Consider the following 25403-nt stretch of genomic DNA (forward strand, 5'->3'; position numbering starts at 1 on the left):
TGTCTCACTATAGAGACTCTCTTCATGTAAGGGGCAGACATTACAAGATATCTGCAACCCCGGCATTATTCCCCATGTAGAAGATCATTCCCACAAAAATCCTTCATGTGTCTACAACTGTCCATAAAAGAGAGTCATTCATTCCTAAATATGTCACCAATCTTTCCTGATTACGCCATTTTATGGGTGCAACACGTCCGGCCATGTGTAGCAGTATACATATATACTCTATGTGAATAACGCAGACAATACATTCATATTAAATAGTCACCTACCTCTTGTAACTTACCTGTTCACCACATAGGAGTAGGACTGATGACATCATATGAAGACACGTCATCTCTAAAAAGGGAAGAAAAAACAGTAAATAGATTGTAAATAAAAATAATAATTCTCAGTTAGACCCCGTTTACACAGAGTTTTTTTGCAGGCAGAAAAATCTGCCTCAAAATTCATTCAGGAATGGAAAATCTGCCTGCAAATTCTTGCCGCTATTTTCGTGGCCTTTTTCGCTGCATTTTTCGGGTAAAAAACGGCGGAAAGAAAGAGTATGCCGCTTTTTTGTAACACAAGCGGCTGAAAGCCGCCGCGGAAAAAAACGCCTCCGCCTCCCATTGAAATCAATGGGAGGTGGTTTGGGACTTTTTTTTACACTAAATCTGATACGGTTTCCGCATAAAAAAAACTTTGTGTGAACTGGGCCTTACAGATGTGTTAACCCTTAACTTGCATCAAGTTATACAATGTATCATAATACCAATTCAATACAATCTCGTGCCATCTAGCAAAAAAAAGCAACATACACTTGTTTTTAACATGGGAGTCTATGGGCGACATATGGCATCCGTCGGAGTAAATACTTTCTTTTACATCGTCGTTTAACATCTCGCGCCATATATCTCGGGTTAGGCCCCATGCACATGACCGTATTTTCATCTATCCGTAAATACTGTCGGTAAATACGAATCCGTAGTCATCCGTATATATATGGAACGATATCCGCAAATACGGTCTGTAGTGCATCCGTATTTGATCCGTATATACGTATACGTAAAAAAAAAGGGAGGCTGCAAATGATGTCACTAACATGTTGCTTAGCAACGCTTCTGTAAATACGGATGGTTTATGCATACACATCCGTAGCCGTCCATATATACGGAAGCGCCCATAGGCTTCTATGGGAGAGTGGCAGGTTCTATCATTTTTTCAGCAAAAATACAGAAAGGTGTCCGTGGCCAATAGAAATGAATGGGTCCGTAATTACGGATGAAAAATACGGTCGTTTGCATGGGGCCGAAGACATAAGTTAAAGAGGCTCTGTCACCAGATTTTGTAATCCCTATCTGCTATTGCAGCAGATCGGCGCTGCAATGTAGATTACAGTAACGTTTTTATGTTTAAAAAAACGAGCATTTTTGACCAAGTTATGACCACTTTTGTATTTATGCAAATGAGGCTTTCTAAAGTCCAACTGGGCGTGTTTACAGTAAAAGTACAACTGGGCGTGTATTATGTGTGTTACATCGGGGCGTGTTTACTACTTTTACTAGCTGGGCGTTCTGACGAGAAGTATCATCCACTTCTCTTCACAACGCCCAGCTTCTGGCAGTGCAGACACAGCGTGTTCTCGAGAGATCACGCTGTGTCGTCACTCACTTCCTGCCCCAGGTCCTGCATCGTGTTGGACGAGCGAGGACACATCGGCACCAGAGGCTACAGTTGATTCTGCAGCAGCATCGGCGTTTGCAGTTAAGTCGATGTAGCTACTTACCTGCAAACGCTGATGCTGCTGCAGAATCAACTGTAGCCTCTGGTGCCGATGTGGCCGACACGATGCAGGACCTAGGGCAGGAAGTGAGTGACGTCACAGCGTGATCTCTCGAGAACACGCTGTGTGTCTGTGAACTGCCAGAAGCTGGGTGGTAACGAAGAGAAGTGGATGATGTTGATTCGTCAGCATCATACACTCCCATTCCTAACGCCCAGCTAGTAAAAGAAGTAAAAACGCCCAGATGTAACACACATAATACACGCCCAGTTGTACTTTTACTGTAAACACGCCCAGTTGTACTTTTGCAAGCCTCATTTGCATAAATACAAAAATGGTCATAACTTGGCCAAAAATGCTCGTTTTTTTAAAAATAAAAACGTTACTCTTATCTACATTGCAGCGCCGATCTGCTGCAATAGCAGATAGGGGTTGCAAAATCTGGTGACAGAGCCTCTTTAAGGCAGGACACTTCTGTATATCTGCCCAGAGAAAACCCAGACAACTGTTGTCACCCAAATTGTCCACACTCCTGAATGGCAAGACTGCTTAGTAATGTAACGCTACAGTATGGTGAGGTGACATATCACTTCATAACTAGACAGATTTACTATTTATATAGAGATGTGATAAAATCAATGCTACGGGGGCTGAAGGGAGGCAGAAAAGAAGAACGTTTTGCTTCTGAGTTATTTCCTGTTAACCCTTTCCTGTCGCTGCACTGGCTATTTATGTAAAGGAAAGGGTATTTAAATATGGCGCCTGCTCAGAAGCAGAGCGGGCGCCATAGCCGCTGGGTCTCTGCTGTGTAACACCGGCTCACACGCGGCAAGATGGTGGGAGCCGGTGTGTTCCTCTAGCAGCTGGCCGCCTTGTGAACGCTCCCAGCCCTGCTATAGGAAGATTGCTATTAGGACCTGCCTGTGGCAGGTCTCAATAACAAAGTACTGATTTCACCATAGACTGCAATACTGTGATATTGCAGTCTATGGCACAAGCGATCCAATGATCGCAGGTACAAATCCCCTAGAGGGGCTAAAAAACAATAAAAATAATTCCCTAGATCACAATATAAAAATAAACATAAACACATTAGGTATCCCTGCGTCCGAAAATACCCAAACTATAATAATATAAAAATATTTATCCAATATGGTGAACACCGTAGCGCGAAAAAAAAAATGTCTGAATCGCTATTTTTTTGCCATTACAACCGCCCACAAAATTGAATGAAGTGTTTGAAATGCCCGATATTCCCCAAAATGGTATCAATAAAAACCACATCTTTCCACGTACAAAAAGACGCCTTACACAGCCCTGTACACAGAAATATAAAAACGTTATTATGGGGGTCACAATATGGTGCAAATATTTTTTTCAAACTTTGTCGTTTTTTTAAAGGTAATAAAACATAACAAAAACTATATAAATTTGGTATCACCGCGATCGTACTGACCCTCAGAATAAAGGTAACACGTCACTTTCACTGTACAGTGAACACCGTATAAACGAAATCCATAAGAAAATGCCGGCCTGCTGTTTTTTTCCAATTCCACTCCATTCTAAAAAAAAAATTCCAGCTTCCCAGTACATCACACATAATATTAACCCCTTCCCTCTTTAGCCACTTTTGACCTTCCTGACAGAGCCTCATTTTTCAAATCTGACATGTTTCCCTTTATGTGGTAATAACTTCGGAATGCTTTAACCTATCCAAGCGATTCTGAGATTGTTTTCTCATGACACATTGGACTTTATGTTACTGGCAAAATTTGCTCGATACATACAGTATATAAATGTGAAAAACACCAAAATGTAACGAAAAATTGCAAAAATTAGCATTTTTCTAAATTTAAATGTATCTGCCTGCAGATAGTAATACCACACACAATTATTGCTAATTAACATCCCCCATATGTCTACTTTAGATTGGCCTCGTTTTTTGAACATCCTTTTATTTTTCTAGGATATTACAAGGCTTAGAACTTTAGCAGCAATTTCTCACATTTTCAAGAAAATTTCAAAAGGCTATTTTTACAGGGGCCAGTTCAGTTGTGAAGTGGCTTTGAGGTCCTTAGATCTTAGAAACCACCAAAAAGTCACCCCATTTTAAAAACTTCACCCCTCAAAGTATTCAAAACAGCATTTAGAAAGTTTCTTAACCCTTTAGACGTTTCACAGGAATTAAACAAAAGTAGAGGTGAAATTTACAAACTAAATTTTTTGTTGTTGCAGAAATTAATTTTTAATCCATTTTTTTTGTAACACAAAGTTTAACCAGAGAAACGCAACTCAATATTTATTGCCCAGGTTCTGCAGTTTTAGGAAATATCTCACATGTGGTCCTAGTGTGCTAATGGACTGAAGCACCAGCCTCAGAAGCAAAGGAGCAACTAGAGGATTTTGGGGTCTCCTTTTTATTAGAATATATTTTAGGCTTCACGTCAGTTTTGAAGGGCTCTTGTGGTACCAAAACAGTGGAAACCCCCCAAAAGTGACCCCATTTGGGAAACTACACCCCTCGAAGGAATTTATTTAGGGGTATAGTGAGAAATTTGACAAGACAGTTTTTTTGCAGAAATTTTTTGGAAGTAGGCTGTGAAAATGAAAATCTACATTCTTTCAAATAAAATGTAGGTTTAGCAATTTTTTTTTTATTTCCAAAAGGACTAAAGGAGAAAAAGCACCGCAACATTTGTAGAGCGATTTCTCCCGAGTAAAAGAATACTCCACATGTGGTCATAAACGTCTGTTTGGACACACGGCAGGGCTTAGAAGGGAAAGAGCGCTATTTGACTTTTGGAGCTCAAATTTAGCAGGAATGGTTTGCGGAGGCCATGTCGCATTTGCAAAGCCCCTGAGGGACCAAAACAGTGGAAACCCCCCACAAGTGGCCCCATTTTGGAAACTGCACCCCTTGAGGAAATTATATAGGGGTATAGTGAGCATTTTGACACTGCAGGTTTTTTGCAGAAATTATTGGAAGTAGGCCGTGAAAATGAAAATCGATATTCTTTCAAAGAAAATGTAGGTTTAGCTAATTTTTTCTCATTTCCACAAGGATTAAAGGAGAAAAAGCTCCACAAAATTTGTAAAGCAATTTCTCCCGAGTAAAACAATACCCCACATGTGGTAATAAATTGCTGTTTGGACACACGGCAAGGCTTAGAAGGGAAAGAACTCCATTTGGCTTTTGGAGCTCAAATTTAGCAGGAATGGCCAGGACACATTTTCAGAGCCCTTGAGGGGACAAAACAATGAAAACGCCAAAAAAGTGACCCCATTTTGGAAACTACACCCCTTGAAGATCTACGTGTGTGGTGATCATTTTGACCCCCACAGGTGTTTCATAGAATTTATTAGAATTGGGCAGTGAAAATAAAAACAATCCTTTTTCATCAATAAGATGTAGCTTTAGGTCAACATTTTTAATTTTCTCAACAAATAAAGGAAAAAAAGAACCCCCCCCCCCCCAATATTTGTAAAGCAATTTCTCCTGAGTACGGCAATACCCCATTTGTGGTCATAAACTGCTGTTTGGGCACATGGCAAGGAACAGAAGAGAAGGAGCGGCATTTCGCTTTTGGAGCCCAGATTTTGCTGGATTGGTTTCTTGACACTTTTGCAAAGCCCCTAAGGTACCAGTACAGTGGAAACTACCCAAAAGTGACTCCATTTGTGATACTACACCCCTTCAGGAATTAATCTAGGGGTGTAGTGAGCATTTTGACCCCACAGCTGTTTCATAGATTTTATTTGAATTGGGCAGTGAAAATAAAAATTACATTTTTTTTCCCAATAAGACGTAGCTTTAGCTCAAAAATTTTCATTTTCTCAAAAAATAAAGTAGAAAAAGAACCCAAAATTTGTTAAGCAATTTCTCCCGACTACGGCAATACCCCATATGTGGTTATAAACTCATTTTTGGGCACACAGCAGGGCTCAGAAGGGAAGGAGCGCAATTTAGCTTTCGGAGTACAGATTTTGCTGGATTGGTTTCTGGTCGTTATGTCGCATTTGCAAAACCCCTGTGGGACCAAAACAGTGGAAACCCCCCCAAAAGTGATCCCCATTTTGGAAACTACACCCCTCAATGCATTTACATAGTGGTGTAGTGAGCATGTTAACTCTGCAGCTGTTTTGCATAAATTAGTGTGCACTCGATATTGCAGAGTGAAAATGGGATATTTTCCATAGATATGCCAATATGTGGTGCCCAGCTTGTGCCACCATAACAAGACCGCGTTCTAATTATTATGCTGTGTTTCCCGGTTTTAGAATCACCCTACATGGGGCCCTAATCTTTTGCCTGGACATTTGACAGGGCTCATTGCGAGAGTACCATGCGAAATTGAGGCCTAATTTGGCGATTTACACAGAATTGGTTCACAATTGCAGAGGCTCAGATGGGAAATAATAAAATAAACCCCCCAGAAGTGACCCCATTTTAGAAACTACACCCCTCGAGGCATTTAGTAAGGGGTGTAGTGAGCATTTTCACCACACAGGTTTTTTCCATAAATAAATGTGCTGCGTATGGTGCAAAGTAAAAATTAAATTTTTTCCCCAGAATTGCCAATTCAGTGGCAAGTATGTCGTGCCCAGCTTAGGACACTGTAGACACACACCCCAAAAATTGTTAAAAGGGTTCTCCCGGGTATGGCGGCGCCATATATGTGGAAGTAAACTGCTGTTTGGGCACACTGTAGGGCTCATATGGGTGGGAGCGCCATTTGGCTTTTGAAGCGTAGATTTTGCTTGGTAGTAGTTTTGTTTGAGTATTACTGGTGTTTCCATTTATAATGTGGGGGTACATGTAAGCTGGGCAGAGTACATCAGGGGCATAGTCAGGTGGCATAATAATGGGGTAAAAAAACAATAAAATGATCCATAGATGTGTGTTACGCAGTGAAGCCATCCTTTCTGCACAGGCCCGTGTCGCACTCATATATGGCGTCCTTTCTTATCCCCCTTTGGTCCACACTCCGCACCTTTGCAGTTTGTGGAATTTTGCTGGGAAGTGTTGTCCTGGTATAATATGGGCACCCTCGCTTCTAGCAGATATGTTTGGGTCCCCCCTTCATGGTTCAATAATTTGAGGGCCCTGATAAATCGTATCTTGAAACAGATGAAATGTTCCCCTCTGATCTGCACAACTGCATGTTTTTATTTCCTGACTTATTGGAGCCATAACTAATTAGATTTTTTCATAGACATAGTGGTATGAGGGCTGTTTTTTTGAGGGACGAGCTGTAGTTATTATTGGTACCATTTTGGGGTACATGCGACTTTTTGATCACCTTTTATCCTATTTTTTGAGAGGCAAGGTGACCAAGAAACAGCAATTCTGCCATCGTTTTTTTAGGTTTTTTTTATACAGTGTTCACCATGCGTTATAAATTACATGTTAACTTTATTCTGCGGGTCGGTACGATTCCGGCAATACCTAATTTATGGCACTTTTTTATGTTTTACAACTTTTTGCACAATAAAATTACTTTTGTAAAAAGAATGTATTTTTTCTGTCGCCAAGTTGTGAGAACCAAATATGTATGCTTTATTTATTTTTTTCAATAATAAATGACTTGATAAGGGAAAAAGGGCGATTGTGTTTTATTTTATTACTTAAAACTTTTATTATATTTTTTACAACTTTTTTTACACTTTACTTTAGTCCCGATAGGGGACTTGAAGGTCCAACTGTCAGATTTTTTTTTCTTATACATTGCACTACCTACGTAGTGCAATGTATTAGATCTGTCAGTCATTCACTGACAGCAAGCCGATTAGGCTTCGCCTCCGAGCGGGGCCTAATCGGCTTCTGTAATGGCAAACAGGAGGCCATTGTTAGGTCTCCTGGTGTCATAGTAGCAGTCGGCAGTTGTGCGATTGCAGGGCACAGCTGCCGATCTGCTAGCAACCACAAAGATCCAGCGATCGGATCTGATCGCTGCATCTGAGGGGTTAATGGCAGGGATCAGCGCTAGCTCCAGTTCCTGCCGTTACATGTGGATGTCAGCTGTAACATAAAGCTGATATCCACCGCTGATGGCTCCGGCTCATCTCCTGAGCCGGCGCCATCTTGCCGGCAGCTACGGAAGCCTTTCAGGCCACGCCTCCGGGCGGAGGCTGGAAGTTTTCCGTGCTAGGCACACCGGGAGGCCACTATTAGGCCTCCGGTTGCCATTGCAGCCACCGACACCCCAGCGATTTCATTGCTGGGGTGTCGATGAGATGCAAACACCTTTAATGTAGCCATCGCTTTTGACGGCTGCATTTAAGGGGTTAATGTCGGGGATCGAAGTTAACTTCGGTCCCGCCGTTACAGCAGGATGTCAGCTGTCAGATACAGCTGACATCCGGGGATGATGGCACCGACTCAGCTTCTGAGCCGGTGCCAAACATTTGGCGTAAGTATACGACATTTTGCGGGAAGCACTGGCTTTCCATGTCGTATACTTACGACAAATTCGGGAAGGGGTTAAATAGCACCATTAGAAAGTACAACTTGTCCCATAAAAATGAAACCCACACATGGCCGTGTCAACGAAAAAATAAAAAAGTTATTACTCTTGGAAGGCAGGGCGGAAAAAAAAAGCATAACAACGAATATCAGTCTGGTCCTCAAAGGGTTAAAGGGCTATTCCAGTTTCTGCGAATAAAAATTATTTTTTGTATAAAGGAAAGATATAACATTTTTCAATATACTTTCTGTATTATTTCCTTACGATTTTAAGATCTCTTATTGCTGTCATTGAATAGTAATGTACATTTTTTTTACTTACATTGGATAAAAATCTGTCAGATGTCAGCCTCCAAAATTAAATTCAGACCCCAGACCAGAACCCTAAATTAATTCAGAACCTGATATTAATACTGTCTCTAGACCAGACACCTGAATATATTCAGACCCCTGACTAGACCCCAAATTCAATGAAGACACCAGACCCAGAGCGGCCATTAGTAGTATCTGGGCCCTGTACTGACAAATGGTTAGGGCCCCTTTGGCTCCCAACCTCCATTGTTTACTTTTGGTGGAGACTTGGGTATTACATGATCCTGCTCCAGTATAATAATTGGGGGATCCCCACACACAGTGCTCCTTGATTTGTGGGTTTATATTGCAGTTCTGTGCTAGAAACAAGTGCTGAATTATCAGAGTGTCTGTATTATTGGATGCCGGATTAAAGGAATTACACTCTATGTTTATATTAACACACAACCTGTAGACATATGAACATTATATACACAACATATATACAGCGTGGCTGCGGGGGAGGGGGGGCTGCTCTGTGTAATGACGGCCATGTGGTGTAATAGAGTATATGGACAGGGGGTGTATAAAGCAGACAGACCCTATAAGTGAGCAGGTGAGAGGGGTAAAGACAAGGAGAATTGTGGGTAAACCAGTGGGCGGACAGGTGTGAAGCTCCACCCCCGCTCTCACCTGTCTTACAGGAAACCTCCGGCCACAGATGAAGACTTCCCAGCGCTCCTGAATCCTCCGCTGCGGTATCCGGGTGACGTCTTTCTGTTCAGGGCTCGGCCGTTTGCTGTACTGACGTCTCCTGCCTCCTAATGCAGAAGCAGGAGGGTCTGTCACACGGGAGGACTTGATGGAGGGGCTGCTCGGTCCTCTGGTCTGGACGCTGCTGCCGTCCCCTCGTCCTCATTTCCATGGAGTGATTGACACCCCCAGAGTCATGGAACTGCTGAATAGTGACGTCACTGGGAGGTCCTGAAGCTCCGGCGTCTGCAGAAATGGAGGGATCGCAGGTCCTTGTGCAGCTTCACTCAGATCCAGATAAGATAAAACCGCTCTCCTGCAGGAGTGTCCCCATAATCCAGCGCTTTTATTATCTCCCCTGTGGACATGTCCTGGCGTCTTCTTGTTATAGTCACCGGACGTCTGATTTACCCTCTAACACTGAGATGTCGGCTTCTGATCAGAGTTATGGCGCTCTACCTGCCCCCGATATGTCACCTGAATGGCGCCGTTCTGGAGATCCCCCGCTGTCCTCTACTAGGCCGCAGCTGAAGCCGGTAATAACCATGACAACAGAGCAGCGTTGCCATGAGCCACCCAGGAGCTCGTATAGGAAATATTACAACTGCCATTACCAGTGAGCGGAGATATTGGAAGAGATTTATTATTAGTGTCATGAGGAACATTGTACATAATAAATGACTTGTGACGTTTCTCTTCTTTACGACACCTCATGACTGACATTTATATGCACCCCAAAACATTGGACAGCTGCGTGTATGGTAAAATAAAAAAAGCCCATAGTCCCCTGGAAATTCCCCGCTGCTCCAGCGCCGATGACCCTGTGGTCTCCCGCCAGTCTCTGTTTTATTTCCTCAAAACCTGGACAACCCCTTCATTTGTGAGAATTGAGAACCTCCAAGAAGAAAGGCCGAAATAAAGAGCTTAAAGAGGCTCTGTCACCACGTTATAAGTGCCCTATATTGTACGTGATGTGATCGGCGCTGTAATGTGGATCACAGCAGTGTTTTTTTATTTAGAAAAACGATCATTTTTGACGGAGTTATGACCTATATTAGCTTTATGCTAATGAGTCTCTCAATGGACAACTGGGCGTGTTTTACTATATGACCAAGTGGGCGATCACATCATGTACAAGATAGACCACTTATAATGTGGTGACAGCGCCTCCTTAAGGTTTGTCTCATGAAGAACAGCCTCTTCTGCAATCAGGGTATGATCACACGGAGTGTTTTCAGGCGTATTTTGGGGCGTTTACGCATCGAAAAATGCCTGAAAAAAATGGAAGAACGCCTGCAAACATCTGCCCATTGATTTCAATGGGAAATACGGCGTTCTGTTCCAACGGGGCGTTTTTTTACGCCTCGTTTTCCAAAATAAGGGTATTCGTTTAACATGGAATATGCTGCGATCACTTTTTGAGTCATACCTGCCATACCTGCCCACAGGTTGTGTGTGTTATTGCAGCCCTGCCTCTTTTACTACAATGAAGCTGAGCTGCAATACCAGGCACGACCCATGGACAAGTGTGGCGCTGTTTTTGGAAGAAAGCAGCCATGTTTTTCTAATCCTGGACAACTTCTTTAACCCTTCCCTGTCAAGATGGGAATCTCATACGTCCCGGCAGGAAGGCACCTTGGTAGACAAGGACGAATAAATCAGGAACCAACATGAAGTTTAACCCCTTCCCGACATTTGACGTATCCATACGCCAAAGTCGGGAAGGGGAAGTATGGAACAGGCTCACGGAGTGAACCCGCTCCATACGATGCCGGTGTATATGTATATGACACTCGTGCACGATCCCGCTTGTTTAACTCGTTAAATGCCGCGGTCAATAGCGACCACAGCATTTAAATCGTTAGAAAGAGGGGGCGACCCCCTCTAACAGCTCATCACGCCCCCCCGCAATGCAATCGTGGAAAGCGGCAGTTATGGGAGCACTCGTTGGCACTTTTATGGGAGCACTGGATGGCAGTGTTATGGGAGCACTGTGGTTGGCACTGTTATGGGAACACTGTACTTGGCACTGCTGTGGGAGCACTGTGGTTGGCACTGGTATGGAGACACTGTGGCTGTCATTTATTATGAGGGCAATGTGGTATTTCGTTGCACTGTGAATGTCCTTAACCCCTTCCCGCTCCTGGACGTACTATTAGGTCATGGTAGCTGTATCGTTCGCGCTCCATGACCTAATAGTACGTCTCGGGAGTAACGGCTATTTCGGCAGTCCTCCCGACACATACAAGAGCTGTGACAGCTGCTGTGTCATACAGCAGCTGCCGCAGCTCCTACAGCGGCGACCGATCGCTGTGTCCCCGCTGATTAACCCCTTAAAAGCCGCGTTCAATAGGGATCGCAGCTTTTTAGGGGTTAAGCTACAATCGCCGGCCTGCTACACGATAGCGGCCGGCGATTGTAACTATGGCAACCGGACACCAAACAATGGCGTCCGGCTATGCCATCGACAAAGTCAGGACCCACTATGCTTGCTGTCAGTGAGTAGATGACAGCTCTAATACACTGCACTACGCATGTAGTGCAGTGTATTAGAATAGCGATCAGGGCCTCCTGCCCTCATGTCCCCTAGTGGGACAAACTAATAAAGTTAAAAAAAAGTACAAAAAAGATGTGTAAAAATAAGAAAATAAAAGATGCAAAAGTAATAAAAGTAAAAATCCCCCTTTTTACCTTATCAGTCCTTTATTATTAATAAAAATAGATAAATAAACAAATAAACTATACATAATTGGTATCGCCGCGTCCGTAACGGCCTGAACTACAAAATGATTTCATTATTTATCCCGCGTGGTGAACGCCGAAAAGAAAATAATAATAAACCGTACCAGAATCACAATTGTTTGGTCACTTCACCTCCCAAAAAATGGAATAAAAAGAGATCAAAAAGTCGCATGTACCGAAAAATGGTACTGATGGAAACTACAGTTCGTTACGCAAAAAATAAGTCCTCGCACGGCTTTATTGATGGAAAAATATAAAAGTTCTGGCTCTTAGAATAAGGTAACACAAAAAGTGAATGATTTTTTACAAAACGTATTTTATTGTGCAAACGCCATAAGACATAAAAAAAACTATAAACATCTGGCATCGCCGTAATCGTATCGCCCCGCAGAATAAAGTGAATATGTCATTTATAGCGCACGGTGAACGCTGTAAAAAAAATAGAATAAAAAAACAATAGTAGAATTGCTGTTTTTTAGTCACCACGCCACTTAAAAATAGAATAAAAACTGATCCAAAAGCCGCATGCACCCCAAGAAAACTACAATGGATTCCTCAAGGGGTCTAGTATCCAAAATGGGGTCATTTTTGGGGGATTCCGCTGTTTTGGCACCACAAGACCTCTTCAAACCGGACATGGTGCCTAATAAAAAAGAGGCCTCAAAATCCACTATTTTATTGCTTCTGAGGCCGGTGCTTCAGTCCATTACCACCCGAGGGCCACATGTGGGATATTTCTCAAAACTGCAGAATCTGGGCAATAAATATTGAGGTTTCTCTGGTAAAACCGTTTGTTTTATAGAAAAAAAAGGTATAAAAATGATTTTCTGACAAAAATAAATATGTCAATTTCACCTCTACTTTGCTCTAAATTCCTGTGAAACACCTAAAGTGTTCATAAACTTTCTAAATGCTGTTGTGAATACTTTGAGGGGTCTAGTTTCTAAAATGGGGTGTCTAATATATAGGCCCCTCAAAGCAACATCAGAACTGAACTGGAACCTAAAAAAAATAAAATCCTAATGAGCATTGGCTACTCCAAGATGACCCCAGTTTTGACCGTTTGTATAAACGGAGACCCCTATTAGACCGTTTCAGTGCCCGGTTTTCCCAAGCATACACCCCCGAGAAGTGTATTTCTATTGATGAGTCCTTGGTACATTTTAAAGGGAGGATTCAATTCCTCGAGTACCTGCCGGGTAAGAGGGCAAGGTATGGCGTGAAGATGTGTAAGCTGTGAGAGAGCATCAGGGTATACCTACAGATTTAGGATACATGAAGGGAAGGACACCAGTATTCAGCCCCCAGAATGCCCCCCCCCCCCTTACTGGGAGTTATGCAAAAATTGTGTGGGATTTGGTGCACCCACTGCTGGACCAGGGTTACCACCTCTACCTGGATAATTTTTATACCAGCGTCCCACTCTTCAAGTGCCTCGCTTCCAGAAGTCCGGCGGCATGCGGCACTGCTAGAACAAATCTGAGAGGCCTCCCTAAGACTCTGCAGGGCAAACACTCAGAAGGGGTGAGAGCAGGGCACAATCTAGCAGCAACAGATTGTGTGTCAAGTACAAGACAAGAGAGATGCCACACCAGTACCCATGTACCTGTACGAGGTACCAGTACAGAGACCCCCAAACCAGACTGCATCCTGGACTACAATAGGTACATGGGAGGGGTGGACTTGTCAGATCAAGTCCTGAAGCCCTACAGCGCCATGCGGTGTGGTATAAGAAGCTGGCCGTGCACATCATACAGATGGCATTGTACAATGCGTACGTGCTACATCCATGTACAGGCCAGACGGGAACTTTCCTGGAATTTCAAGAGGTGGTTATCAAGAAACTAATTTTTAGGGACCAAGAAGGGGGGACACCCAGTACTTCTGGAAGCAAGGCCACACGCATCGCACCAGGGCAACACTTTCCAGGAGAAGTTCCCCAAACTGGCAAGAAAGGAAAAAGTCAAAAGAGGTACAAAGTCTGCTATAAGAGGGGGATAAGGGATGACACAATATATCAATGTGACGTGTCCCGAAAAACTAAGGCTCCGTATGAAAGAGTGCTTCAAAATGTATCATACATCACTTGATTTTTAATCTACCCCAGTTTTACTTACCCTGATGCACTCCGCACAGATTATCCCCCTTATCTTTCCCTTCTGAGCCCTGCCGTGTGCCCAGGCAGCTGATAACAGCCACATTGAGGGTATTGCCATATCCGTGAGAACCCACATTACAGTTTATGGGGTGTATGTCCCGGTAAAAATGCTCACTACACCTCTAGATCAATGCCTTAAGGGTGTAGTTTTTAAAATTGGGTCACTTCTCAGAGGTTTCAACTGTACTGGTACCTCAGGGGCTTCTGCATACATGACTTTGCACCAGAAAATCCCCAGTAGGCCAAATGGTGGTCCTTTCCTTCTGAGCCCTCCCATGAGCCCAAATGTCAGTTTATCACCACAAATTGGGCATTGCCGCACTCAGGACAAATTGGGCAACAAAATTGGGTATTTTATTTCTTGTGAAAATAATATATTTTGAGCTAAAAAAAACATATTATTGGAAAAAATTATATTTTTTTAAATTCCCAGCCCAATTCAAATAAGTTCTGTGAAGAAACTATGGGGGTCTAAATGGTCACATAACCCATCATTTAATTCCTTGAGGGGTGTAGTTTCCAAAATGGGGTCACTTCTGGTGGGTTTCCATTGCTTTGATACCTCTGGGGCTCTGCAAATGCGACATGGCACCCAAAAACCAAACCAGCAAAATCTGGACTCCAAAGAACACACAGCGCTCCTTCCCTTCTGAGGCCTCCCATGGGCTCAAACGGCAGTTTATCTCCACAAATGGGGTATTGCTGCACTTAGTAGAAATTGGGCAACAAAATGGTGTATTTTGTTCCCTGTGAAAATAAGAAATTATGATAAAAAATTACATGTTATTGGAAAAAAATTCATTTTTTTTATTTCACAGCCCAATTCAAATAGGTGCTGTGAAAAAACTGTGCAGTCTAAATGGTAAAAACAACCATAAATGAATTCCTTGAGAGGTGTAGTTTCCAAAATGGGGTCACTTCTGGTGGTTTTCCATTGCTTTGATACCTCTGGGGCCAGGGCCGATTCTAGCTTTTCTGCTGCCTGAGGCGAAAATGGAAATGGCGCCCCCCCCCCCCCCTCCACACAAAAAAAAAAAAAAATGTAAGTAAGAAACAACTTGTAAAACGAAACAAAAAAATTAAAGCTGTGTGAACAAAAAAATACATTAGGGCCTGTTCACATCACCGTTCGCTTCTGTTCCGAGGGTCTGTCGGGTGAACCCCGCAACGGAAAGTGAAAGTGACAGCACAGCTTCCGTTTCAGTCACCATTGATCTCAATGTTGATGGAAACATTGCTAATGGCTTCCGTTCGTCACCATTCCGGCTGGTTTCCGGTTTTCCGACGGAATCAATAGCGGAGTCGACTACGGAACGGAACGGAATCGAACGGTGATGTGAACAGGCCCTTATTGAACATCATTGTTATAAACTGCAAGGTCTCATAATGCTACAGGCAATTGTGTAGTAAATATCCCTATATTGCCCCAGCTATAAATACTAGTAAAATGACCAGGGCAACGTGTATCCAAAATTCAAACACAAAAATGAAAGAACAATGTCAGTGTTCAAACTTGTGTCAGGGCTCCTTTAATGGCTCTTTACAGTCAGTATAGTAACACATGCGGCACTTTACAGTCAGTATAGTAACACATGCGGCACTTTACAGTCAGTATAGTAACACACGTGGCACTTTACAGTCAGTATAGAAACGCACGCTGCACTTTACAGTCAGTATAGTAACGCATGCGGCACTTTACAGTCAGTATAGTAACACATGCGGCACTTTACAGTCAGTATAGTAACACATGCGGCACTTTACAGTCAGTATAGTAACGCACGCTGCACTTTACAGTCAGTATAGTAACACATGCGGCACTTTACAGTCAGTATAGTAACACATGCGGCACTTTACAGTCAGTATAGTAACACATGCGGCACTTTACAGTCAGTATAGTAACACATGCGGCACTTTACAGTCAGTATAGTAACACATGCGGCACTTTACAGTCAGTATAGTAACACATGCGGCACTTTACAGTCAGTATAGTAACACATGCGGCACTTTACAGTCAGTATAGTAACACATGCGGCACTTTACAGTCAGTATAGTAACACATGCGGCACTTTACAGTCAGTATAGTAACACATGCGGCACTTTACAGTCAGTATAGTAATACATGCGGAACTTTACAGTCAGTATAGTAACACATGCTGCTCTTTACAGTCAGTATAGTAACACATGCGGCACTTTACAGTCAGTATAGTAACACATGCGGCACTTTACAGTCAGTATAGTAACACATGCGGCACTTTACAGTCAGTATAGTAACACATGCGGCACTTTACAGTCAGTATAGTAACACATGCGGCACTTTACAGTCAGTATAGTAACACATGCGGCACTTTACAGTCAGTATAGTAACACATGCGGCACTTTACAGTCAGTATAGTAACGCACGCTGCACTTTACAGTCCGTATAGTAACGCAAACGGCACTTTACAGTCAGTATAGTAACACACGCGGCACTTTACAGTCAGTATAGTAACACATGCGGCACTTTACAGTCAGTATAGTAACACATGCAGCACTTTACAGTAAGTATAGTAACACATGCGGCACTTTACAGTCAGTATAGTAACGCATGCGGCACTTTACAGTCAGTATAGTAACACATGCAGCACTTTACAGTAAGTATAGTAACACATGCGGCACTTTACAGTCAGTATTGTAACACATGCTGCTCTTTACAGTCAGTATAGTAACACATGTGGCACTTTACAGTCAGTATAGTAACGCACGCTGCACTTTACAGTCAGTATAGTAACACATGCGGCACTTTACAGTCAGTATAGTAACACTTGCGGCACTTTACAGTCAGTATAGTAACACATGCGGCACTTTACAGTCAGTATAGTAACACATGCGGCACTTTACAGTCAGTATAGTAACACACGCGGCACTTTACAGTCAGTATAGTAACGCACACTGCACTTTACAGTCAGTATAGTAACGCATGCGGCACTTTACAGTCAGTATAGTAACACATGCGGCACTTTAGAGTAAGTATAGTAACACATGCGGCACTTTACAGTCAGTATTGTAACACATGCTGCTCTTTACAGTCAGTATAGTAACACATGCTGCACTTTACAGTCAGTATAGTAACACATGCTGCTCTTTACAGTCAGTATAGTAACACATGCGGCACTTTACAGTCAGTATAGTAACACATGCAGCACTTTACAGTCAGTATAGTAACACATGCGGCACTTTACAGTCAGTATAGTAACACATGCGGCACTTTACAGTCAGTATAGTAACACATGCGGCACTTTACAGTCAGTATAGTAACACATGCGGCACTTTACAGTCAGTATAGTAACACATGCTGCTCTTTACAGTCAGTATAGTAACACATGCGGCACTTTACAGTCAGTATAGTAACACATGCGGCACTTTACAGTCAGTATAGTAACACATGCTGCACTTTACAGTCAGTATAGTAACACATGCTGCACTTTACAGTCAGTATAGTAACACATGCGGCACTTTACAGTCAGTATAGTAACACATGCTGCTCTTTACAGTCAGTATAGTAACACATGCTGCACTTTACAGTCAGTATAGTAACACATGCGGCACTTTACAGTCAGTATAGTAACACATGCGGCACTTTACAGTCAGTATAGTAACACATGCGGCACTTTACAGTCAGTATAGTAACACATGCAGCACTTTACAGTCAGTATAGTAACACATGCGGCACTTTACAGTCAGTATAGTAACACATGCGGCACTTTACAGTCAGTATAGTAACGCACGCTGCACTTTACAGTCAGAATAGTAACACATGCGGCACTTTACAGTCAGTATAGTAACGCACGCTGCACTTTACAGTCAGTATAGTAACGCATGCGGCACTTTACAGTCAGTATAGTAACACATGCGGCACTTTACAGTCAGTATAGTAACACATGCGGCACTTTACAGTCAGTATAGTAACACATGCGGCACTTTACAGTCAGTATAGTAACACATGCGGCACTTTACAGTCAGTATAGTAACACATGCGGCACTTTACAGTCAGTATAGTAACACATGCGGCACTTTACAGTCAGTATAGTAACGCATGCTGCACTTTACAGTCAGTATAGTAACACACGCGGCACTTTACAGTCAGTATAGTAACACATGCGGCATTTTACAGTCAGTATAGTAACGCACGCTGCACTTTACAGTCAGTATAGTAACGCATGCGGCACTTTACAGTCAGTATAGTAACACATGCGGCACTTTACAGTAAGTATAGTAACGCACGCTGCACTTTACAGTCAGTATAGTAACGCATGCGGCACTTTACAGTCAGTATAGTAACGCATGCGGCACTTTACAGTCAGTATAGTAACACATGCGGCACTTTACAGTAAGTATAGTAACACATGCGGCACTTTACAGTCAGTATTGTAACACATGCTGCTCTTTACAGTCAGTATAGTAACACACGCGGCACTTTACAGTCAGTATAGTAACGCACGCTGCAATTTACAGTCAGTATACTAACACATGCGGCACTTTACAGTCAGTATAGTAACACATGCGGCACTTTACAGTCAGTATAGTAACACATGCAGCACTTTACAGTCAGTATAGTAACACATGCGGCACTTTACAGTCAGTATAGTAACACATGCTGCTCTTTACAGTCAGTATAGTAACACATGCGGCACTTTACAGTCAGTATAGTAACACATGCGGCACTTTACAGTCAGTATAGTAACACATGCTGCACTTTACAGTCAGTATAGTAACACATGCTGCACTTTACAGTCAGTATAGTAACACATGCGGCACTTTACAGTCAGTATAGTAACACATGCTGCTCTTTACAGTCAGTATAGTAACACATGCTGCACTTTACAGTCAGTATAGTAACACATGCGGCACTTTACAGTCAGTATAGTAACACATGCGGCACTTTACAGTCAGTATAGTAACACATGCAGCACTTTACAGTCAGTATAGTAACACATGCGACACTTTACAGTCAGTATAGTAACACATGCGGCACTTTACAGTCAGTATAGTAACACATGCGGCACTTTATAGTCAGTATAGTAACACACGCGGCACTTTACAGTCAGTATAGTAACGCACGCTGCACTTTACAGTCAGAATAGTAACGCATGCGGCACTTTACAGTCAGTATAGTAACACATGCGGCACTTTACAGTCAGTATAGTAACACATGCGGCACTTTACAGTCAGTATAGTAACACATGCGGCACTTTACAGTCAGTATAGTAACACATGCAGCACTTTACAGTCAGTATAGTAACACATGCGGCACTTTACAGTCAGTATAGTGACACATGCGGCACTTTACAGTCAGTATAGTAACGCACGCTGCACTTTACAGTCAGAATAGTAACACATGCGGCACTTTACAGTCAGTATAGTAACGCACGCTGCACTTTACAGTCAGTATAGTAACGCATGCGGCACTTTACAGTCAGTATAGTAACACATGCGGCACTTTACAGTCAGTATAGTAACACATGCGGCACTTTACAGTCAGTATAGTAACACATGCGGCACTTTACAGTCAGTATAGTAACACATGCAGCACTTTACAGTCAGTATAGTAACACATGCGACACTTTACAGTCAGTATAGTAACACATGCGGCACTTTACAGTCAGTATAGTAACACATGCGGCACTTTATAGTCAGTATAGTAACACACGCGGCACTTTACAGTCAGTATAGTAACGCACGCTGCACTTTACAGTCAGAATAGTAACGCATGCGGCACTTTACAGTCAGTATAGTAACACATGCGGCACTTTACAGTCAGTATAGTAACACATGCGGCACTTTACAGTCAGTATAGTAACACATGCGGCACTTTACAGTCAGTATAGTAACACATGCAGCACTTTACAGTCAGTATAGTAACACATGCGGCACTTTACAGTCAGTATAGTAACACATGCGGCACTTTACAGTCAGTATAGTAACGCACGCTGCACTTTACAGTCAGAATAGTAACACATGCGGCACTTTACAGTCAGTATAGTAACGCACGCTGCACTTTACAGTCAGTATAGTAACGCATGCGGCACTTTACAGTCAGTATAGTAACACATGCGGCACTTTACAGTCAGTATAGTAACACATGCGCCACTTTACAGTCAGTATAGTAACACATGCGGCACTTTACAGTCAGTATAGTAACACATGCGGCACTTTACAGTCAGTATAGTAACACATGCGGCACTTTACAGTCAGTATAGTAACACATGCGGCACTTTACAGTCAGTATAGTAACGCATGCTGCACTTTACAGTCAGTATAGTAACACACGCGGCACTTTACAGTCAGTATAGTAACACATGCGGCATTTTACAGTCAGTATAGTAACGCACGCTGCACTTTACAGTCAGTATAGTAACGCATGCGGCACTTTACAGTCAGTATAGTAACACATGCGGCACTTTACAGTAAGTATAGTAACGCACGCTGCACTTTACAGTCAGTATAGTAACGCATGCGGCACTTTACAGTCAGTATAGTAACGCATGCGGCACTTTACAGTCAGTATAGTAACACATGCGGCACTTTACAGTAAGTATAGTAACACATGCGGCACTTTACAGTCAGTATTGTAACACATGCTGCTCTTTACAGTCAGTATAGTAACACACGCGGCACTTTACAGTCAGTATAGTAACGCACGCTGCAATTTACAGTCAGTATACTAACACATGCGGCACTTTACAGTCAGTATAGTAACACATGCGGCACTTTACAGTCAGTATAGTAACACATGCGGCACTTTACAGTCAGTATAGTAACACATGCGGCACTTTACAGTCAGTATAGTAACACATGCTGCTCTTTACAGTCAGTATAGTAACACATGCGGCACTTTACAGTCAGTATAGTAACACATGCGGCACTTTACAGTCAGTATAGTAACACATGCTGCACTTTACAGTCAGTATAGTAACACATGCTGCACTTTACAGTCAGTATAGTAACACATGCGGCACTTTACAGTCAGTATAGTAACACATGCTGCTCTTTACAGTCAGTATAGTAACACATGCTGCACTTTACAGTCAGTATAGTAACACATGCGGCACTTTACAGTCAGTATAGTAACACATGCGGCACTTTACAGTCAGTATAGTAACACATGCAGCACTTTACAGTCAGTATAGTAACACATGCGACACTTTACAGTCAGTATAGTAACACATGCGGCACTTTACAGTCAGTATAGTAACACATGCGGCACTTTATAGTCAGTATAGTAACACACGCGGCACTTTACAGTCAGTATAGTAACGCACGCTGCACTTTACAGTCAGAATAGTAACGCATGCGGCACTTTACAGTCAGTATAGTAACACATGCGGCACTTTACAGTCAGTATAGTAACACATGCGGCACTTTACAGTCAGTATAGTAACACATGCGGCACTTTACAGTCAGTATAGTAATGCACGCTGCACTTTACAGTCAGTATAGTAACGCATGCAGCACTTTACAGTCAGTATAGTAACGCATGCGGCACTTTACAGTCAGTATAGTAACACATGCGGCACTTTACAGTCAGTATAGTAACACATGCGGCACATTACAGTCAGTATAGTAACACATGCGGCACTTTACAGTCAGTATAGTAACACATGCGGCACTTTACAGTCAGTATAGTAACACATGCTGCACTTTACAGTCAGTATAGTAACACACGCGGCACTTTACAGTCAGTATAGTAACACACGCGGCACTTTACAGTCAGTATAGTAACGCACGCTGCACTTTACAGTCAGTATAGTAACACATGCGGCACTTTACAGTAAGTATAGTAACACATGCGGCACTTTACAGTCAGTATAGTAACACATGCGGCACTTTACAGTCAGTATAGTAACGCACGCTGCACTTTACAGTCAGTATAGTAACACATGCGGCACTTTACAGTCAGTATAGTAACACATGCGGCACTTTACAGTCAGTATAGTAACACATGCGGCACTTTACAGTCAGTATAGTAACACATGCGGCACTTTACAGTCAGTATAGTAACACATGCGGCACTTTACAGTCAGTATAGTAACACATGCGGCACTTTACAGTCAGTATAGTAACACATGCGGCACTTTACAGTCAGTATAGTAACACATGCGGCACTTTACAGTCAGTATAGTAACACATGCGGCACTTTACAGTCAGTATAGTAACACATGCGGCACTTTACAGTCAGTATAGTAACACATGCGGCACTTTACAGTCAGTATAGTAATACATGCGGAACTTTACAGTCAGTATAGTAACACATGCTGCTCTTTACAGTCAGTATAGTAACACATGCGGCACTTTACAGTCAGTATAGTAACACATGCGGCACTTTACAGTCAGTATAGTAACACATGCGGCACTTTACAGTCAGTATAGTAACACATGCGGCACTTTACAGTCAGTATAGTAACACATGCGGCACTTTACAGTCAGTATAGTAACACATGCGGCACTTTACAGTCAGTATAGTAACGCACGCTGCACTTTACAGTCAGTATAGTAACGCAAACGGCACTTTACAGTCAGTATAGTAACACACGCGGCACTTTACAGTCAGTATAGTAACACATGCGGCACTTTACAGTCAGCATAGTAACACATGCGGCACTTTACAGTCAGTATAGTAACACACGCGGCACTTTACAGTCAGTATAGTAACGCACGCTGCACTTTACAGTCAGTATAGTAACGCATGCGGCACTTTACAGTCAGTATAGTAACACATGCAGCACTTTACAGTAAGTATAGTAACACATGCGGCACTTTACAGTCAGTATTGTAACACATGCTGCTCTTTACAGTCAGTATAGTAACACATGCGGCACTTTACAGTCAGTATAGTAACACATGCGGCACTTTACAGTCAGTATAGTAACACATGCAGCACTTTACAGTCAGTATAGTAACACATGCGGCACTTTACAGTCAGTATAGTAACGCACGCTGCACTTTACAGTCAGTATAGTAACGCACGCGGCACTTTACAGTCAGTATAGTAACACATGCGGCACTTTACAGTCAGTATAGTAACACATGCGGCACTTTACAGTCAGTATAGTAACACATGCGGCACTTTACAGTCAGTATAGTAACACACGCGGCACTTTACAGTCAGTATAGTAACGCACACTGCACTTTACAGTCAGTATAGTAACGCATGCGGCACTTTACAGTCAGTATAGTAACACATGCGGCACTTTACAGTAAGTATAGTAACACATGCGGCACTTTACAGTCAGTATTGTAACACATGCTGCTCTTTACAGTCAGTATAGTAACACATGCTGCACTTTACAGTCAGTATAGTAACACATGCTGCTCTTTACAGTAAGTATAGTAACACATGCTGCACTTTACAGTCAGTATAGTAACACATGCAGCACTTTACAGTCAGTATAGTAACACATGCGGCACTTTACAGTCAGTATAGTAACACATGCGGCACTTTACAGTCAGTATAGTAACACATGCGGCACTTTACAGTCAGTATAGTAACACATGCGGCACTTTACAGTCAGTATAGTAACGCATGCGGCACTTTACAGTCAGTATAGTAACGCACGCTGCACTTTACAGTCAGTATAGTAACACATGCGGCACTTTACAGTCAGTATAGTAACACATGCGGCACTTTACAGTCAGTATAGTAACACATGCAGCACTTTACAGTCAGTATAGTAACACATGCGGCACTTTACAGTCAGTATAGTAACACATGCTGCTCTTTACAGTCAGTATAGTAACACATGCGGCACTTTACAGTCAGTATAGTAACACATGCGGCACTTTACAGTCAGTATAGTAACACATGCTGCACTTTACAGTCAGTATAGTAACACATGCTGCACTTTACAGTCAGTATAGTAACACAAGCGGCACTTTACAGTCAGTATAGTAACACATGCTGCTCTTTACAGTCAGTATAGTAACACATGCTGCACTTTACAGTCAGTATAGTAACACATGCGGCACTTTATAGTCAGTATAGTAACACATGCGGCACTTTACAGTCAATATAGTAACACATGCGGCACTTTACAGTCAGTATAGTAACACATGCGGCACTTTACAGTCAGTATAGTAACACATGCGGCACTTTACAGTCAGTATAGTAACACACGCAGCACATTACAGTCAGTATAGTAACGCACGCTGCACTTTACAGTCAGTATAGTAACACATGCGGCACTTTACAGTCAGTATAGTAACACATGCGGCACTTTACAGTCAGTATAGTAACACATGCGGCACTTTACAGTCAGTATAGTAACACATGCGGCACTTTACAGTCAGTATAGTAACACATGCTGCTCTTTACAGTCAGTATAGTAACACATGCGGCACTTTACAGTCAGTATAGTAACACATGCGGCACTTTACAGTCAGTATAGTAACACATGCTGCACTTTACAGTCAGTATAGTAACACATGCTGCACTTTACAGTCAGTATAGTAACACATGCTGCTCTTTACAGTCAGTATAGTAACACATGCTGCACTTTACAGTCAGTATAGTAACACATGCGGCACTTTACAGTCAGTATAGTAACACATGCGGCACTTTACAGTCAGTATAGTAACACATGCGGCACTTTACAGTCAGTATAGTAACACATGCGGCACTTTACAGTCAGTATAGTAACACATGCGGCACTTTACAGTCAGTATAGTAACGCATGCGGCACTTTACAGTCAGTATAGTAACGCACGCTGCACTTTACAGTCAGAATAGTAACGCACGCGGCACTTTACAGTCAGTATAGTAACGCACGCTGCACTTTACAGTCAGTATAGTAACGCATGCGGCACTTTACAGTCAGTATAGTAACACATGCGGCACTTTACAGTCAGTATAGTAACACATGCGGCACTTTACAGTCAGTATAGTAACACATGCGGCACTTTACAGTCAGTATAGTAACACATGCGGCACTTTACAGTCAGTATAGTAACGCATGCTGCACTTTACAGTCAGTATAGTAACACACGCGGCACTTTACAGTCAGTATAGTAACGCACGCTGCACTTTACAGTCAGTATAGTAACGCATGCGGCACTTTACAGTCAGTATAGTAACGCACGCTGCACTTTACAGTCAGTATAGTAACGCATGCGGCACTTTACAGTCAGTATAGTAACACATGCGGCACTTTACAGTAAGTATAGTAACGCACGCTGCACTTTACAGTCAGTATAGT

At 42.5% G+C, this 25403-nt stretch overlaps 1 long non-coding RNA gene across 1 annotated transcript in view; it reads right to left on the reverse strand.

The window, feature by feature from the left end:
- Positions 1 to 252: 252 nt before the first annotated feature.
- Positions 253 to 25403, reverse strand: part of LOC142728944 (uncharacterized) — a 74429-nt gene continuing 49278 nt past the window's right edge. Inside the window, exon 3 of the long non-coding RNA XR_012877879.1 lies at positions 253 to 342. This is a non-coding gene — a long non-coding RNA (uncharacterized LOC142728944). The remainder of the gene's footprint in view (positions 343 to 25403) is intronic.

The sequence above is a fragment of the Rhinoderma darwinii genome, unplaced genomic scaffold (genome assembly GCF_050947455.1).
Source record: "Rhinoderma darwinii isolate aRhiDar2 unplaced genomic scaffold, aRhiDar2.hap1 Scaffold_70, whole genome shotgun sequence".
NCBI classification, from domain to species: Eukaryota; Metazoa; Chordata; class Amphibia; order Anura; family Rhinodermatidae; genus Rhinoderma; species Rhinoderma darwinii.